This window comes from Camelus bactrianus, chromosome 5 (genome assembly GCF_048773025.1).
Source record: "Camelus bactrianus isolate YW-2024 breed Bactrian camel chromosome 5, ASM4877302v1, whole genome shotgun sequence".
NCBI classification, from domain to species: Eukaryota; Metazoa; Chordata; class Mammalia; order Artiodactyla; family Camelidae; genus Camelus; species Camelus bactrianus.
In genome coordinates this window covers 41,669,457-41,688,523 of record NC_133543.1, presented here as the reverse complement: position 1 = coordinate 41,688,523, position 19,067 = coordinate 41,669,457, and the positions used below count along the sequence as shown (strand labels likewise).

The 19,067-nt window shown below is 36.2% G+C and overlaps 1 long non-coding RNA gene across 1 annotated transcript in view; it reads left to right on the top strand.

The window, feature by feature from the left end:
* The window catches only part of LOC141577642 (uncharacterized), a 133,050-nt gene extending 117,773 nt beyond the window's left edge, over positions 1-15,277 (top strand). The window contains exon 3 of the long non-coding RNA XR_012506876.1: positions 15,237-15,277. This is a non-coding gene — a long non-coding RNA (uncharacterized LOC141577642). The remainder of the gene's footprint in view (positions 1-15,236) is intronic.
* Positions 15,278-19,067: the final 3,790 nt, after the last annotated feature.

The following is a 19,067-nucleotide window of genomic DNA, read 5'->3' as shown; positions in this document are numbered from 1 at the left end:
TATAAATCTTAAATCATGATGTACAAAATTATGATGTTATCTCAAAATGTAAAAAATATATCAATCGTTTTATTTCTATTACCAAACATGTAATTTTGCTATCAGAAGCTGTACTGTTTATGTGTGTGGACAGCCTAGTTTCATGTCTACCTCACATCAGGAACTCGTGTGTAAAACTAAAAGGTCAATTTGAAATATCTAGCTGCTTGGCGTCAGATGGCTGAGGAGGGATAATGCTCTCAATTAATTCAACTGTTATGATATCAGGGTGACTCTTCTAAGAAAATACGTCTGAGCTTAAGTTTAAATGAGTCCGATTGCTTTTTGTACAAAATGACATCAAAAGCTAAATCTGTTCTCTACACACAGGCTGATTATGCTCATATTTGGTAATTCTTTCTGTTTTCTTCCTTAGGATACAATTTCATGATCAGAAAATTAACCACATTGTTGAGTTGTTTACTTTTCTTTTTACATGAGTAATTTTACTTTGTGTTGATGCTTATCTTGTTTGTCACTATTAAATAAAGCTTATAAATTAGGCTTCATTACTTATAAATTAATGTATTTATATTTTCTGTGCCAGGGACTGGGTTAGGTGTCAGAACACAAAGGAGAACAGGACCCAGTTCCTGTTTTTAAGGAGCACAGGGTCTGACAAATGTATGTACCCACTCTACGAAATATTGCTGTATTTATACTGTTATTATTACTACTATTCTTCATTTTTAATGATTATTATACCTAATCCCAGCAAAGGGCACATATAACATTTTTTATGATAATACAGATTACTCAAAAGGAGAAATAATATTCTCTAACATAAGCAAGATTTTCTTTATAAAGGTGGAGAAACGTCAGTTTTCTCCTTGAACTTCTACCCCCTTGTAATCAGGAACTAATTAATTAATTAGCTAATATTTCTAAAGAGCATTGAAGATGAGCAGCATCATACAGATGCTAAGTATTTTAAAGCTATGTGTTGCCTCATATACTAGATAGGATTTCTTAAAGTTTGGAAAGGATGATTTGAACAAATTACATTTAATCTAAATGAAAAGGCTAGACATATACTGAAGGCAAGGGGTAGGCGGAAGTAGGAGACGTTGGATGGGAAAGTGCAAATGTAATCAAGAAGAGAACGATCCTTTACATCTCTCTCCATTTATCGTTATCACAAGACAAAAGAGATGCACGCATTCCTTTAAAACTGCTAAAAAAAAAAAAAAAAAAAGGACACAAACTTATTTTAAAATGGTATTGTATAATAATTTTCCTCATACTTAGGAAATTGTTAAAACTAAGCCAGGACTTTCCAGTAAAGAAGATTATTTTATAATATTTTATAATGTTCTTGGAACTTAATTCCAAGGCCAAAACACCCAATTTGGAATCCACATAATCTAGATTTGGACTACCTAAATTTGTGAGATAATTAACCACTTCCTAATTGTGGATTGCATAGCCTAAGACTGTACCAGTGCCTGGGAGGGTAAAGGAAAGGGGAATCAGGGCCAAGGCCCCACCACTGATCAATATAGAAAGCCAAGCTGTGATGTGAGCTTTCTGACCTAATCATTTCCCAACTTGAGTAAATTACTCAGATAATTTATTAGACTCATACTTAGTTTTGTGATTTTTAAACATGAGTCACAAGGGAAATTCAACTCTCCTAGGAATTATATTTGCTTTAGTTTGGTAAAGGTGGTTGTTTTGGAATGTTTCCATACTTCTTTTCCTTTTAAAGCCAGTGACACAGATGTTCCATAATGTGAGAAACGGAGGCCAATCAGAAAGCATTACTACTGTGCTGTTTCACTCTCCAGGACTATTTTCAGTGTTTCCAGATTACTTCTGGTGTGGTTTTTTGCTTGTGAATGTCTGAGAAACAGGCCTGACCCAGAGTTCAGTTAGCTAAGGGGGTTTGGCCTCAACTCAGCGTCAACCACTGTGGGCTTCACTAAGAGACTACTCATAAGCAGAGGCTTTCATGTGCCATTTTCCCTCCTGTGGGGACATGAATGATGGTGTCTGAAAGTATACAACTGTCACCAACTTGAGGTGAATTAAATGGTGTCATCCAATTTTTGTTACTTCATTGTAGACACTGAGGGTTGGGTTTCTTTATAATCTTTCATGGAAATAGGAAACAGCAATTAAGCATACTTTCTGGAAAAATAGAGGCCTATGTAAAAGATTTTTGTAAAGCTAAGTTCTCTGCACTCACAGATTTTGATGTAACTTGCTTAATAGTCACAATATGTTTATTGCATCTTCCTACGAGGAAGCAAGTAGCCATCAATGTTGAATGAGTGGCAGGGGAGCCTATAAAATTTGACAAAGGATCTTTCAGGACAGTTGTTTAGAGGACAAACATAAATAACGGGGATGGAATTGACGGCGAAGGAGATGGTGGTAGGGGCAGCACTCCTGCTCTTTGCTCTTGCAACTATTGTCATAGCCGTAGTCAACCATGCCAATAAGACTTCCAAGCAGCAGAATACACATCTGACCTTGGGGTGTCTGAATTTCCATTATAGGGCCTGGGCTATTCCCTTCCAAGGATTATCAGTTACAGCATGATTTAGATCACGGAGACTGGAATTAGGGCACAAACCATCAGAGCAAGTGGGGAGCCCAGTCCCAGACCACCAAGGATTGAAAGTGAGAAAATTGAAGTTCAAATGTCTTGTCTAAATGGTAGGAACAGAGTGGGAAGAGGATAAGCAAGCTGGGAAAGCTTGGTCTGAAACCAAGAAAGATGATTTGTGTGAAGAAGTTAAGTTTCTTTGATCATCTCACTTCTGGTGTTTGGCTGTGTCAAGCTGCCATAACCATCCAAGTCTGAGTCAAACAGGCTTTAGGGATCCTTTTTCCTAATGGTGCAAATAGTGGCCCATTTATTCAGGACATGCCATAGTTTCACTCCTAACCTGGCATGGCTTTCTCAGGGGGCACCAGAACCTTTTCTGAAATGTTTATCAAAAACTTGAAACAGGTTCCTTCACTTGAAATGTTAACTCTGCAGAATGGCAGGTAGCTCATCAGATCAACTCACCTATCCTAGTGTGTTCAGAAGTGCTTATATTACAGTGTTTTGCTTTTCTAAGGGAAAGGGAATTTTCAAAGGCATTGCCTTAACCCAAAGAACGGTTACAGCCAAATTTATATACAGATTAGGACCTGAGAAGCTCCTATGATCAAATGAAAGAGATGAAATCCACTCTCTTGCTAAGATATGTCATGGTGGAAACAAATATCTACATAGTTGTGAGGAAAATTGAACCCTAAAGTCAGTTTGCCATGATTCAAATCCCTGCTCTGCCGCTTAACTAGCAATGTGACTTTGAGATAGTTATACAGCCTCTCTGTGTCTCAGTTTCTTCACCCATTAAATTGGTATAATAATAACAGCTTTATATGGTTGTGAGGATAAATGACTTGGGTGATTTGATTGTCTGGAACAGTGTCAGCTCTGTATGGAATTGGTAATTCTTACTGTTCTGGATAGAGCATGGTGAATTGGTTAAGAACTCTGGCTCTGGCATTAGACAGGTCTCTGTTCAAATCCAAGTTCTTCTACGGACAGGAGCTTGGAGAAACGACCTAATTTCTGTGTCTTGGTTTCCTCATCCACAAAATGGATTATGAGAATCAAATCAGATCATACATGTAAATGACATCACACATGGTAAGCATTAGCAGTTCTTTTTCTATTTCCCATTTTGCTTGAATGGTTTTCCACAGGGTTACAGTATGTCATGGCCTAGTGATATGTGGAAGGAAGATGTTTTTGTATTTATGTTAAAAATATCCAGATTGAGGAGAACATTTTGAGTAATAAAGTAACATCAAGTGTTACTATGTGTAGAATGTGTTCTCAACTCTTCTGAAGAGCTTGACATGATTTTAAAAATTGATAAAGAAAAGGATTGCTATCTAGATGCAAATTAGTGTTGGTTGTAAAGTAAGGTTTTGCAGGTAAAGATTTATTCCCATTTGTAGAGATTGCATATTTCTGGAAAGTTTAGGCATCAGAGGTTTGTAGCTTGCTTTTCAGCAGCTCCCAGTAAATGTGATTACACTCAATCTTCTAACTGAAGTTCTGTATGCAAATGCAGGAGGCTCTTGCCTTGAGAAAAATCTTTAAAAGTTGCGCAGCTCCCCAGAAGCAGAGGTTGGGAGGGAAACATGCTTTGTGTCATACACATTAATTCAGTTGGCACATTACAATGTTAAACTAAATGACATTATTACAAAGCTGTGCTAAGAAGTGTTGACAGGTCCATATGGTAATTTTACAATGTATAATGAACACACAGACTCCTTTCTTGCAGAAATTTATAGTTCAAATCTATACCCAGGATATCCAGTTTTATTTCCAGAAACTTAAATTGACTTATTACGATGTAGTGAATGTATAAATTAGTTCCAGTAGTTAAACTGAAACATTTCCCTACAGACTCAATTAGATTCATTAATCTGCTGTGTAGACCTGTAAACGGCCCATTGTTCTTTTCCCCCCAAAATGTCAAAAACTATTTCTCTCACTATAAAATATTTCCTAAAAAAAACTGTTTTAAATGGTCAGAATTATTGTATATTAGAAACCCAGAACTACAAATTATCTTACTGCGCTGGTACTTCTTTTTTCCCAAAGAAAAATAGGGTCCAGCCCTTGCCAAGTAATTTAGTGGGGTTAGTAACAGGATTCAGGGTTCTGTCACACTGAAAATGCACTGATACTAAGAAAAGATCCTCTTTCCCCTAACCAGCTGGATAAATCAGCTGGCGTGGGGCATATTGTGTGTATTCCTAACTCCACAGCCTTTTCATTTGAAAACTTGTTTACGGTCCTCCCTCTGCCTGAAGTGTGGCAGTTTATCAGTCCACTGTGATGTTCCATGGAGGCTGAGTAAAATAATACAACCTGTTAATGAATTCCATGTCGAACGATGCACACCTGTGTCTTACCTTTTTCAAAATACCACCCTCCATGTGGGAACTAGGGCGGCCGCTGCACAGCAGAGCTTTAAACACATCTCTCTCTTTTTTTAAAGCTACTGTTGTGGAATTCAACAACAACAACAACCCCACAAAACTTGTTTTATTGATTGATGTAGGTGACTGCTTTTACTTACTGCATGGTATTTTTTGCTTCTGTGACTTATTAAACATTATTTCTTGTTTGAAAAACCTTTGCAGCTCTTAACTTTTTTTTTTTTAATGGCTCAGCTCTAGTAGTCTTTACAGGTTTGCATTTAATGCTAACTTTGATTATGTTTTTAGTCTTGGGTAGACATGAAACTGTTACATTTTAAAGATGAAAGGGGGCTGTCTGGGTCATTCTCAGATGGATTCATATTAAGATGATCTGAAATTGAAATATTTAAGATTCATTTGACTGTATTTAACAAAAGACAACTCCAGCTCTCTTTAGGGGGAAAGGAGCTGTTTTTAAGGATATGGGAGTGTCTCACAGGCAAGGAATGAAAAACAAATGGTCCTCAGGAATAATGTGAAACCAAGGATTCAAATATTTTTCTCTCTCCATCTTTCCCCTCTCTTTATAGCTGTTTCATTCTTACTCAGTATTACTTCAGTCCCATTGTAGCTTTCTCTACTTCTCTGGCCCAGAGGGTGGAAAATCTGGCTGAAAGACACTCCCCAATTTTTTCATTGGAGACAATCTTCTCTCAATCCCAACTTTAGAAAGAGATTCTGATTAGTATACACTGCTTTAGGTTCTACTTCTGAGACCATCAAATGTGACTAGGGAGAGGAGGAGGTAGCAGTAGGGAAGAGGGAGTGTTTTGCATTGGACAGAGATCATATAAAAATGAGTTACTCTCACTAGCTGCTTGGAGAGAAAGAAAAAGGTAGTTCCCAGGAAATGGTGATGGTGGTTAAGTGGAGGTCATTGTTGAGCCGAATACACAAATGTAATAAGTATCTATCCACCTTATGATTACCTTAGAGGAAGGGCACTTAATAAGATGACATTTTTATCTCCAGCCCAACATTATGTAGAAAGTCAGAGCAGTAGGTGCTCAAAAAGTAGAGATATTGGACTTTTCCTCCAGGATGATATTTCCAGTGAGAAATATAATGTGTTGGAATAATCAGCTTCCTGTTCGCAGTCCCATGTTCATCTGCTCACAGGACACGCACAATTTTCCTGCCAACGTGTAGCATAACATTTCCTTCCCCCACCTTTTCCATTCCATTAATATGGAGGTGGGGAAGGGGTGTGCCAGATTCTTCTTACAACATATTTCCCCCTTACTTTTCAACTTATCACCTCCCTTCTTGGAATCCTAGCTTTTCATGACAAATTGAAGAGTTCTTGCTTATGCAAATATGCTCAATGCTAATATCTGCACCTGTACTTCTGGGCTGTGGCAAAGCAGCCGCACATGCACAATAAAGGTGATTCTCCCCCTGCCGGGAAGGATGGGAGGCCTGAAATCAGCAAATCCAGCTCAAGCATCTCGCTGCCCTTTTGATTTGGTAATGATTCTGTTCTTAGCAGCCTGCCCCGTGGCTCAGCACACTGCCTTCCAGTTCAGATAGTTAATGAATAACTTCTGTGTGCCAGGCACTGTGTTACATCAAGAGATTAAAAAATAAGTAATATGCTGTTTCTGCCCTCATAGAGACTGCCACCATGATGGGGTGACAAGATCATCTCACCAAGAACTATGGTAGAAGTAGAAGGAACAGTGTGAATATGGCAAATAATCCTGGTTGGGGACAGGGAGTCATCAGGAAAAGCTTCTTGGAAATGGGTTTAAAGGATGATTAGCAATTTGATAAAAGGAGACGTGGGGTATTTTAGGTCCACTGACATCCTCCTGTTAAGAGTTTGTTCAAAAGAGAATGGTCTTCAATAGAATGTAAGTGCAGAAGCCTGTCAGGTGATGGAACTGAGGGAAATTTGACTGAGATCCCCTCTACTTTCATCACAAGGAGAAATGAGGGAAGATATGAGAGAGGAGAAAAGAGGGCAGAATAAGTGTGACCAAAGCCTAATGTTGAACAGGAGTCCTGATGAAGAATTGCTTGTTTTACATGTAAATTTGAGCAATGTTTGTAAAGAGTCTACCATTTGCCAGAAACTATCACATAATATCTGTCCTGTCCATTTTATAGATGGATAAATTGTCTCAAAGGGAGTAGATTTGCTTAAGATACAAAACTAGTAGGTAATACACCTGGAAATTGAACCTAGTGTGCTAGACATATAATATGGGAACATTCATCAGAATTAGAGGACGAGGTGGGCAAGAGCTCATGAACTTGCTTTCTGGTTAGCTGTCCTGATTTCCCCCTCCCTTCTATATGATCCTTATTCCTCGAGGCAGCTCTAGTTACCAGGTTATAATTGAAGACCCCTTAGCTGCAGAAATGTGTTGATGCCTTCCGTAGATTCACTATTATGTTTGACTTAGTTACTCTCTATTTCTGTTTCTCTCTGGTCACCTTTTTTAGATTCTGCCCTTATATCGAAATATTCCTGCTTAGGTCACTAACTGACACTCTCAATACTTCTCCAATCGAACTTTAAGAAAGACTATGTGATTAATCCAGGTCATGATCCCTATGGAATGAAGCTTTGGGCTAGACTTCTTCTAGACCATAATCCAGTCTTTGTGTAGGATATTATGGGTTGGATGCCCACCATGATCCAAAAAAGCTGTGGCTAAGATAGTTGGGTCATGTGACTTCACCTTCTATAGAAGGAATCTGTTAGAAGGGATTTGCTATGGACAAACAAGGAGAGAAAGCTAAGAGATATTATAGTCCTGGAATCAGTTCAACATTAATCTCAATCTGCTCCAAGAAAAGCTGAACTTTGAGAAGTGTTATCCTTTCCAAAATGAGAGTACATTACTTAAGCTAAATATTGCTACATATATTTCTTTTTGTCTTCCATTGCAGAAAAGGGCCCACAGTAGTACCTGATTATAGCAAAGGGATTAAGAACACAGGCTTTGGATCAGGCAGCCAGCCACAGGCTCATCTCTTAGCTTGTCTATTTGTTATCTGTGGGACTTTAGTAAGTTATTCAGATTTTCTGTGCCTGTTTTTCCTCATCTGTAAAATTGCTGTTAACATTTAATGAACTTTATTCAGGGGTCAAATGAAATAATATCTGTAAACAGCACACAATAAGCACATAACAAATGATTGACTAGTTTTAAAAATAAATTGATATTGCCTGAAGATTAATAGATGCTCATGGACAAATTTACTTGGAGGAAATTAAGAAACAGAAGAAGTTATCTGCAAAATCATTGGTTTCAAAGACCTTGGATTTGCTGTATTTGCTGCTTTAATTAAAAAAAATTTATACAGTACCAAAACCGTGGGGCCAAGAGAAAGACATGGTTCTATTTCATCCTCTATTTAGTCTGCAAAAGTATATTCTAAATTTGTATTCCTTGAGTAAATATACCTTTCCCATAACAATTTCTAAAAGAAATTCTATAATTCTTAAAAACTCAATGTGCTAATGACCACATGTCAAGATGAAACTGAATGTTAATACTATAGTTAGTTGAGCCAAGATTTTATGCATAAATAAATGATAGTGGCACATTTTAAAAAATGTACACAAACATAAAAGTACAAAGTTCATAAAACAAATTAATCACAGTTTATTTTTGTGTGTGTTTAAAAAATATCATTGATGACCTTTCAGAAGTGAAGACAAGAAAAAAGAAGTGACACTTGAGTTTTGGGGGGGGAACATTAAAAAGAATCCTTTTTGATACATAAGAATATTTGCATATCCAAAGCCAGCTTCTCAACAGTGCTGGTTTTTTTTTTTTTTTTTTTTTTTTTGGTGAATGATCAACTCTCTAATTAGCCAATTATCATTGCAAATAGAGAAAGGGACAAAAATCACAAACTGGTAGTAAAACTTAAAATAGAAATCTACATCACTGCATATGAAAGGAGAGTTTAAGTAGAGTAAGAGGCTGGAGATCAGAATGAAATTGTTTTTAAATCTTTGCAGAGATAAAAATAATGTTTTACAATATGATGTCACTTTTCTCTGAGTAATGAGAGCAATTTTTGACATCTGCATGACAAAAAAGCAGTGGTATTCCATTTGTAAAACAATATAAAGTAGCTTTGAAACGTTTCATAACCTTTATTAAAAATAATTCTAAAATATTCAGAAGCTATTTAAATGGTTATAAGTATGAATATTAACTGTCTGTATTAGCTGTAGTCAGTGTATCCGTATCTCCATATGGTGAATGAGCTACACCCCTAGCATTTGGAGACCAGTGGGAAGTATCAACCTCTGAAATTGTAGCTAAGAAGAATCAACAGAAATTAATACAATAAGCCATCTGGAGAGTTAACCCACTATAGGAGATATTTTATAAATAAGTCTGGGATGTCACCAAAATCCTACCAGGCAGATGCCCATCAAAAATAAAACCAAGGAACAGATGAAAACTCCAGAAATTATTCTATGCCTATGGTAATCACACACAAATGTAGTGTTATGTGTAAGAGTAGAGAGTACATTTCTGAATAAGAATTTGTCAGTAGTCTAATACATTGCTCTATGGCAAGGACTTGGGTGGGGGTGTTCTCTGTCTATTCAATGGGTATTTTGTCCACAAAAAAAATCTACTGTCTCTTCCTATCTAAAAGCCATGCCCTGTTTACACAACCAGTTCTAGTGATCTGGGTGGATGGGTCTCTCATGGTAAATCAAAACACTGGCTTTCTGCTTTATACATTTGCTTGTTATGTGTTGCTTAGTGTGAGTCAGACCCTGGAAAATATTAATCTCTGAGTGAACTAACAAAGAGAGTTCTCCATGTACATAGCTGAGGTCTGGACTCTGGAGTCGGGAGGCTCCACCAAGTTACAGTTTATAAACTCAACAGGCAGCAGTGGCTCAGTGATCATAAGGAAAATATGTCATTTGCAGTGGGTTAAATGGGGATTTATTTACTTTATGGCAAATGCTTCTTGCAATGTAGATACTGCTAAAACATTATTAATTTAAAGTACTAGGCAACTAATGGAACATCACAAAATTTGGACCTCCGTAAGTGCCTTCTCTTTTCTCTGGTCATTTTATTTACAGTACAGATTTGGCACTAACCATATACTTCCTTCAACTGTAGTATTTACTACAAGTCTGAGCTTTGCCTCTAACTTGTCATTTTTATTTGAGGACAGGTGTTAATTTATCCATGCCTCCTCTCACAGCCTAGTGAAATGCCTTGTGTATTGTAAGTAGTTGCTCAAAAAAACTTGTATGAATAAATGTCTTGCAACTTGCATGCCTTACTGTGTCAGACTGTCTAGTTAGAGCAGCCCAAAGACTCAGAACTGCATTTCCAAGTATCCCTGCTACCATCAGAGTCCTGATTAGACTCCACCAAAGACAGGTACTTCCTCAGTACTGGGAAGGAGAAAAAGAAGTAGGAGCCATCATTGCTCCTGTGGAGCAATGGACATGTGTTAAAGCTTCTGAACATCCTACTGAAAATCACCCTTTTCGGTGCTGTAGCTAGCCGGGTCATCAACAGTGGGTCCCTGCAGTTCTTTCACTGCCCAAATTCCTAACATTCAGCAGTGACTTTCCCTGAACCCTTTCACAGCCCTTCCAGCTGTGACATGGGCATTTAATTACTTGCGTCCAATTCCTTTCTGCCTGAAACTTCTAGAGTAATGTCTGGGTTTATAAACAGTGACTGATGTAGTTGAAACTATTATTTCCTTCAGTTTATCATTTCTCTTGTGTTCCTATTATGAAAAAAAAATCTTCAAAAGTTTTAAACAGTCTTTACAGAATGTGAACTTTATTAGCAGTGAAGGAAATGCCATCAGCCTCAGATTCCAGTTATGCGTTAGAGATCATCTTATTTCCCTTATCGCAGAATCATATGACTGCACTGGCCAATCTCTGAAAACAGTTTTTTGTGTATTTTCTTTGTTTTGCTAGTTTTTTAATATGGAAGGCAAATCTAGTCACAGTTAATTCTGTCATGGCCAGAAGTAGGTTTCCCTATGTTATATTTTGGAGAAGAATTAAATTCTCTTTGGGAGGGAGGTCTCTCTGTCTCTCTCACCACTAAGCCTATGTGTTGTGTTATGTGCAAATCAAAACCCTTGCTTATCAGGGAATGCAGAGATTTGTGATAATGAAGGGTAAAGTGTTCAGTGTATTAGTGGGGTTTTTTTGTTGTTGTTGTTGTTTTTTCCAGTGTGTTAGTGTTAAAACTGGTTACCCCAGGGACAAAATTATTACATAATTAAGAAATACAATCAAAGGTTGGCTGAGACCATGGGGGAGGGGTACACTATTGATTTTCCTCCTGTTGGGCCCCAGAAAAAGGTAGGAAATCTGAGAAGCATGGTATATAAAAACATGGCAACAATGGTCCTGAAAAGGCAAAACAGGCTGTAACTGTTTTTGGTCTGGACAGATCCTATGGACTCTGGAAGCTGTGATGCCCAGTGTCCAGCTGAAGCCTTTACCCCAGTGTTTAGTGTTTTTCAGACCCCCTAAGCCCCTGTAATATTTTTCTCAAATATCACAGTCTGTTTTTGCCTGCTTTCAGCTGAATTAGACTCTGTGCTCAAGCTGTGGTCAAGAGGCTCCAGAATTCCAGTCGCATTCGAGGACAGGTTGGTTTGTGCTGGTGGTCTGCCTGCGCCTCTGAGGAACAGAGCAGAGGGTCAGAAGAGAACGGCTGGCCGAGAATGTAGAGGCAAAGAGGCTGAACTGGTGGAATATGGAAACATTTTTCAGGAATTCCCAGGCATGTTAGGGGAGGAGCACCCAGTCAAACAGGACCTTCTTTTATTCTAGGGGGGAAAAGGGAAGGGCAAGTATTTATTGGGTTATTAACTGGACATTTATCTCCAAAGGCTAGAGCATATGCTATATGTGCAACACTTTCTCAGGAAAATAGTGGCACTGAATGAAATGAGTTTCTTCAGGACATAGTTCTCCAAGTAGTGTGAATATATAAAAATGGGCAATTCTAAAAAAAATCTGAAAATGATTGGATTTTCTGTGAACATTTTAAGAAGGATTTCCTTAGTATTGTTAAAACAAATTTAAGGCATAGTTTTCCTCTTTATGAAATTAAATGGTTTTTATCTATGATTCATTTTCATAAATACATAGACTAAATCTTTTCACAGTATCTGCTGTTATGCTTTGGTGAAGTGAATACCTGGCTATTATACTTCTGCTCCACCTTTATATTCTGCATTTTGTGATTTAAATTTTGTATGTGAAAGTCCAAATGAAAATCTAAGTAATTAATTATATCATTAAAATGGTAGGTAATTACCTCTCTAGGCTAGAAATACAACTTCTGATTCAGTATGCAATTCAAGTTTCAACCAATCTGAATTGTTGGACATCTTAAAAAAAATCCATCAATGTGAAGGTTATGTGGTTTATAGGTAACAGTTATTATTTCCAAGGAATCAAAGGCAGAAGGGATTTTTTTGAGGAGTTAAATATTTTTTAACAGTGAAAATTTTAATATCTATCTGACACACTTTGCCAGGAAGAGATCCACTCTTTTACTCTGTTTACTCTAGTAAGCAGAGTAATATGTCTGTCCATGATAAGGCTGCACTGTTACTTGGATTTTCATCAGAACTCATCAGAATGTATTTAGCCAAATACAAGGCAACTAGACCCAAGAATAGTTAAGGCTCCAGGTAATTTGCAATGGGTTTATTCACCTCATATTCTCTAATTGCATGATTTTTTCTAATTTTTTGAATTATTTGTTATAAACTTTCTTAAAGTAAATGCACAGGAAGAATTTTTTTTTACCTTTAGTAAAAGAATGGATCAGAGGACCTTGATAAGCTGAAATATTTCTGAAAGGATAAAAGTCCTCAAGAGTGTACTGTTTGCACAGGAATGGCAGGAAGGACACATGGCACATCATTATTTCCTCCACTTGGACTCAGAGTGATTTCCAAGAGGGAAAAATCTTGAACACACTCATAGAAACTTTGAGTCATTGGACATTTTTGCCTGCAACTGCCTACTTAATCCAGGAAGAAAGTGAACATTCATGAGTCAGAGCCCTTAGCTTTGCCGAGTTCACTTAAAAATGACAATGGAATATTGTAGAAAAAGAATTTGCATCAAATAATCTGGAAAATATTTGAAATAGACCAGCACTTGGTCAGTCTTATTCTCCTTCCATGTGGGTGTGAAAGAAATAGAATTGTTTTGGGAAATCTGTTTTTCTTACACAGGAATGAGCTTACTGTCACAGGAAGCTGCAAAGCATCTCACAAAAGGGTAGCCTGACACAACCAATGGTAGGACAAGTTAGACTTGATGTAACAGTGGTGCCTTAATGAGATGGTGGTGTTCTACATGTAGGAAATGTGTAGGTCATTTCTTAAAGTTCTGTTTATGTTCATTTAACTTTTGTGAAGAAAGGTCAAATTGGCTTTAGATTCTACATAGTAACTTGTTAATACTACAAGTATTTATTTATGATTAGAAAAAAAATTAGTCCTACCATCATGAAGTAGTGGTCTAGAAGAAGAGACACACAATAATCAAATAGTCACAGAAAATAACTGAGTTACATGCCCTGCAGAGAAAGAACAAGATGCTACAAGAGTGACTATGAAGAGGAACCATACAGAGACGGTGGCCAGATGATCTCCTGGGAGGAAATGACTAAAGTCTTAGTGAGAGATAACTAAGTGAATATAGAAAAGGAGAAGGGACATTTCAGACTAAAGAAACCACATGTGTAAAGGTTCTCTGTGGGGAACTGAAAGACTAATGGTTCTAGTAGAAAACAAATAGTAAAACAGTGAATGTAAATGCAAACAGATCAATAATTATACCAAACATAACTGGTCTAAATATTATAAAGAAAGTTTTTCAGGATAGATTAAAAACAACAAAGCTTAATTATATACTGCTTACAACTTGTATACCTTAAATAGAAGGACACAGAGAAGTCAGAAGTAAGGGTAGGAAGACAGGAAGCATCACAGGAAATAAACAGGAACTTTAAAAATTATAATAGGGCAGTCATCCAGTAAGGTCAAATGATTCTAAATTTCTATACTCTTAATAAGCTTCAAAGTAGATAGAGCAAAAATGAGAGCTAAAAGAAGTAATAGATAAATCCATAATGACAGGGGAAAATTTTTACCACGTCTTCTAATACCAGATAGAACAGACAAAAAATTGGTAAAGACATAAAAAAGCCAATACACTTAACCTAATTATATTGATACACTAATTATATATAATACACTTAACCTAACTGTATTAATTTAACACTGCCCCAACAATGGAAAAATATGCATTCATTTCAAGAACACAGGGAATATTTACCGTAATACACCATGTACTAGGCCATATTTTTTTAAACAACTTTCAAAAGATTGTCTTAATTCAGGGTAAGTACTCTGACCACAGTGAAGTTGGGTAGAAAAAGGTTAAGAGTGGGTCTATAACTAGTTTCTCTCTTTTCAGGAAATTGGGGGCTGATTTTTGACTGATGGAATTTACTATCTAGATTATTAATGATTTTTCAGAGATTTTCTTATATGTGACTATTAGTCTGAGAAACATTTGCAGCAAATATATCTGGTATATAAATCTGTAATTTTTGTGTATATGAATCACTGCTGTCCTGAAAAATGGAAATTAGTCACATACTCCTGGCTATGTGACTAGTGAGATATAAAAGCTGAGAGATCCCAAAACTAAACATCCCCAACTAACTGATTAAGCACAGAAAGTTAGTGCTTGTTATTCTGAATCTAAATGACATCCTAGTTTGGAAAAGGTGTCTAAGGAAGCTGTGTTTAGTGGGTTTGAGGTCTCCTAGCTATTGAGAAATATTTTCTGCAACTCTGTTTTGAATCCTTTGCTAATTACTGCCTGATGCTAGGTGAGACTCATGTGTTGAGTAATTCTGACTGATAATACGGGCATTTGTAATCAAGAAGAAACTAAACAAAATTCAATAAAATAAAATAAACTCAGTTTAAAATAATACATGAGTAAAATAAGAAATTTCAGTAGGAGTTAGAATATGTATTGAATTGAATTAAAAATATGATATATTAGAACTTGTGAGCTGTTTTATTTTTTATTGAAGTATAGTTGATTACAATGTTGTGTTAGTTTCTGGTATACAGCAAATTGATTCACTTATACATATATACATTCTTTTCCATTATAGGTTATTACAAGATATTGAACGAAGTTCCCTGTGCTATATGGTAGGACCATGTTGTTTATATCTATTTTATATATAGTAGTTTGTATCTGCTAATCCCAAACTCCTAATTTATCCCTGCCCCCCTTTCCCCTTTGGTAACCATAAGTTTGTTTTCTGTCTGTGAGTCTGTTTCTTCTTTGTAATAAGTTCATTTGTATCATTTTTAGATTCTCCAATGTAAGTGATATTATATGATATTTTTTTCTCTGACTTACTACACTTAGTATGATAATCTCTAGGTCCATCCAAGCTGCTACAAATGGTATTATTTCATTTTTTATGGCTGAGTAGTATTCCAAAGTATATATACATACCACATCTTTATCCTTTCATCTGTTGGTGGACATTTGCATTGCTTCCATGTCTTGGCTAATGTAAAAACAGTGGTGTTATGAACATCAGGATGCATGTATCTTTTCAAATTAAGGTTTCCCTCCAGATATATGCCCAGGAATGTGATTGCTGGATCATATGGTTAGTCTGTTTTTAGTTTCTTAAGGAACCTCCATACTGTTTTCCATAGTGACTGCATCAAAAGGGCTGATGTGTTTTGAGAAAGAGTAATAACCTTTAATCAAATGTTGCACAAGAAGGAAGATTGAAACTCAGAGCTCTAAATGTTTATCTTAACAAATTAGAAAAAGATCAGGAAAGAAAGTAGACAGGAGACAGTAATAAAGTTTACAAATCAATGAATCAGAAATCAAAGATATAATAGGGTAAAACAGCAAAGCCAAAAGTTGGTGTTGTGGGTTGAATTGTGTCCACCTAAAATATATGTTGAAGTCCTAATCCCCAGTAACTCAGAATGTGACCTTTTTTTAGAGATAGGGTCATTACAAATGTAATTTAAGATGAATACTGGACTGATTAATCGTACTGGAATAGTAAGATTCCTTGTAATCGTTCATTAGTGGAATTTACCATCTAGATTATACTTGATCTTTAAAGTGGTATTTATGTAGAAAGGGAGAAAAGGTCAGTAGGTATCATTTGGAGAGAGTTTTTAGAGAAACCTGGATTTCTCTTAAGCTGAGGTGTAAATGGAGAGATCAAGGAAAAAGTAAAGAGCGTTTTTTTTTTTTTTTTTTTTTTTTTAAATAAAAAGGGTATGGGGGGTAGGTGACTTCCCTGCAGTAATAGACCGCATCCGTGTCAGCCTTTCAGAGACGAGAACTGTCAAGCAGGGAGATGTGGGTGAGACAGTGGGGATGGGAAGGCAGAGCCTCCATCACCTCACACCTAGGTCAGTAGCAGTTGACACTGGAGGTGAGAAAAGCAAGAAGTTAAAGTAATCTGGGAGTATACACTGGCAAAGCTAGAAGAGAATGATGAATACAGAGAATTTTACTAAACGAGTAGAATGTAGCATGGTAGAAAGGTGATGAGTGATGTGAATCATGCAATTTTAACTGCAAATCTGGAATCATTAGCTTTTACGCTATTTTACTTTATACTGCATCTGCCGTCTGTTTTCTAAGTTCCATAGTAAAAACCTAATCCTATTCATTTTAACATCTTTCATCACTTATTATGTTATTTTGCACATACTGGACAGGCAGTGAGTTAGAACAGAACATAGATTTTAGAACACTAAATATCTGTTACTGAATCCAACCTTTGTTACTACCTGAGGGATTTTACACAATTTATTTAATCTCAGTATCACTGTAACCATCTTTAAAATAGCTGTAAGTCTGACTCACTGAAATGTGAAGATAAATCAGAAATCAAGTACCTAGTAATAATACCTGCTGATTATATAGTGTTCTTTCAATGAATTATAGATCTTTACTTGATTTCATTTCACTACATTGGATTGAAATTTAGATTGTTTATACCATTTTTTAATCTATTTTTACTTTTAACCAATTCTTTCATTTTTCCTGTTTTCAAGACTTGTTTCGTTAGAAAACATAAAATCTTAAATTAAAAGGATTTTTTCAAAGTAAATTGAACTACATTGTTTTGAAATGTATTATATCTTAAATGCTACATTTACATACATGCTCAAATTTCTTCCAGTTATTCCTCAATCTCTTTGAAGTGTCTATGTTCTTAAACTAAGTCAAAGAAAGTAGTTAGAGATTGATTTTGACTACACAGTAATTCAGTGTCTCACAGTCACTGAAGTACCAGTCACCATTTGGGTTGTTTATGATGCTACAACCCTAAATAGAGTACCAGCACCATCCTGTATCAAAATACATTTGACAAAAAAGTTTTTTTCTTTCATTTTTGTCACTGTGAATTATGTTGAATGGACATAGAACAGACCAGAGATGAGCAGGTCTGCCGAACAGTCCCTTATTGTGGCAGAAAAGACTTTTGAGCAGATTCCAGCTAAATGGGTACAAGAGACTAAAAGGAATACAACACAATAAACAATAACATCACTTGGCATCCATAAAAAACAAACTAAAAAACAGTCCTTATTTAATTTATATAATCATATTATGACATTTTCACAAATATAATTCTGAGTTCTATTATATGCTGTAGACTGAATGTGTTCCCCCCAAATGCACATATTAAATTCCAACACCCAGTGTGATGAGTTGGAGGTAGGACCTTTGGGAGGTGAATAGGTCATGAGAGTGGAGCCCTGAAGGATGGGATTGATACTCATAAAAGAGAGAGCAGAGAGCTCCTTCACCCCTCCCACCATGTGAGGACACAGTGAAAAGTTGGCTATCCATGAACTAGGAAACAGGTTCTCACCAGACACCAAATCTGCCAGAGCCTTGATGTTAAATTTCCAAGACTGAGCAATAAGTTTCCGTTATTTATAAGCTACCCAGTCATAAAAATAGACTTATAGTAGTATTCTGTTGTAGCAGCCTGAATGGACTAAGGCACTATGGAAAAATAAATGAGTAGAAACAAGCAATTTTAGGGAAGAAAGAAGAATTACTGACTCCTTTGCAGTCCAGTTAGTTCTCAAAAGAGATCGATAAAAACAGAAAGATAGAGGATGTTTTATAAAAGTTATGGACAGTGGATCTATGTGTTGATGCAACTCCAAGTCTGTTTGCATCATAACTTCCATTACAGAAGCAAGAAACCACAGCGGTGCAGTGCCTTACATCCAAAGATTTATTGTCTTTTAGAATAAAAAAATAAAGTGAAATAGTTGGGGTGGGACTAATGCATTTGATATTGATATTGTAACTCAGATGAGGAAAAAGTTCCCAATAGAAGGATTAGGGCAGAGGAAATAGTTTAGGAATTTGGGGGGAGGACGAGTGGACCATATTTTTACCCAGATTTAAAACCATTCATGAAGGCATCACTTTCCTTATTAAATGGTACAGCTTTAACTTTGACAATCAAGTTACAGAGAGCAACTAGCACGATACAATTTTAAATCAAAACAAAGTAAACAAAGAACAACCAAAAACAGGTAACCTTAGTGCTAGTCTTTGGAAGAAGATACTGGTTCCAATGGAAAGGGCATTTCATTGGCTTAAATTCCAAACCGGAAACACTATAGAAATACCTGTCTACTTCTGTTTAAAATATAAATATGCATTTTACTTACAAAAACGAATTCAGCAACATTGGTTCACATGGTAGACGACTATTTTAGTTTAACAAAAATGGCTATGTATTAGTTTAAGTTACATATATATTTTGATGCTCTTTCATAGAGACAATTTCTCATTCTTTTAGCATGTCGATAAAGATGATTCCTTGTATCCTTTAAAAAAATAATTGGGGTGGATAAAGAAGCATCTAGAGTCTATCCATATTGCCTTAAAGGTATTTCATGTATTTAGACAGAGAAAATCT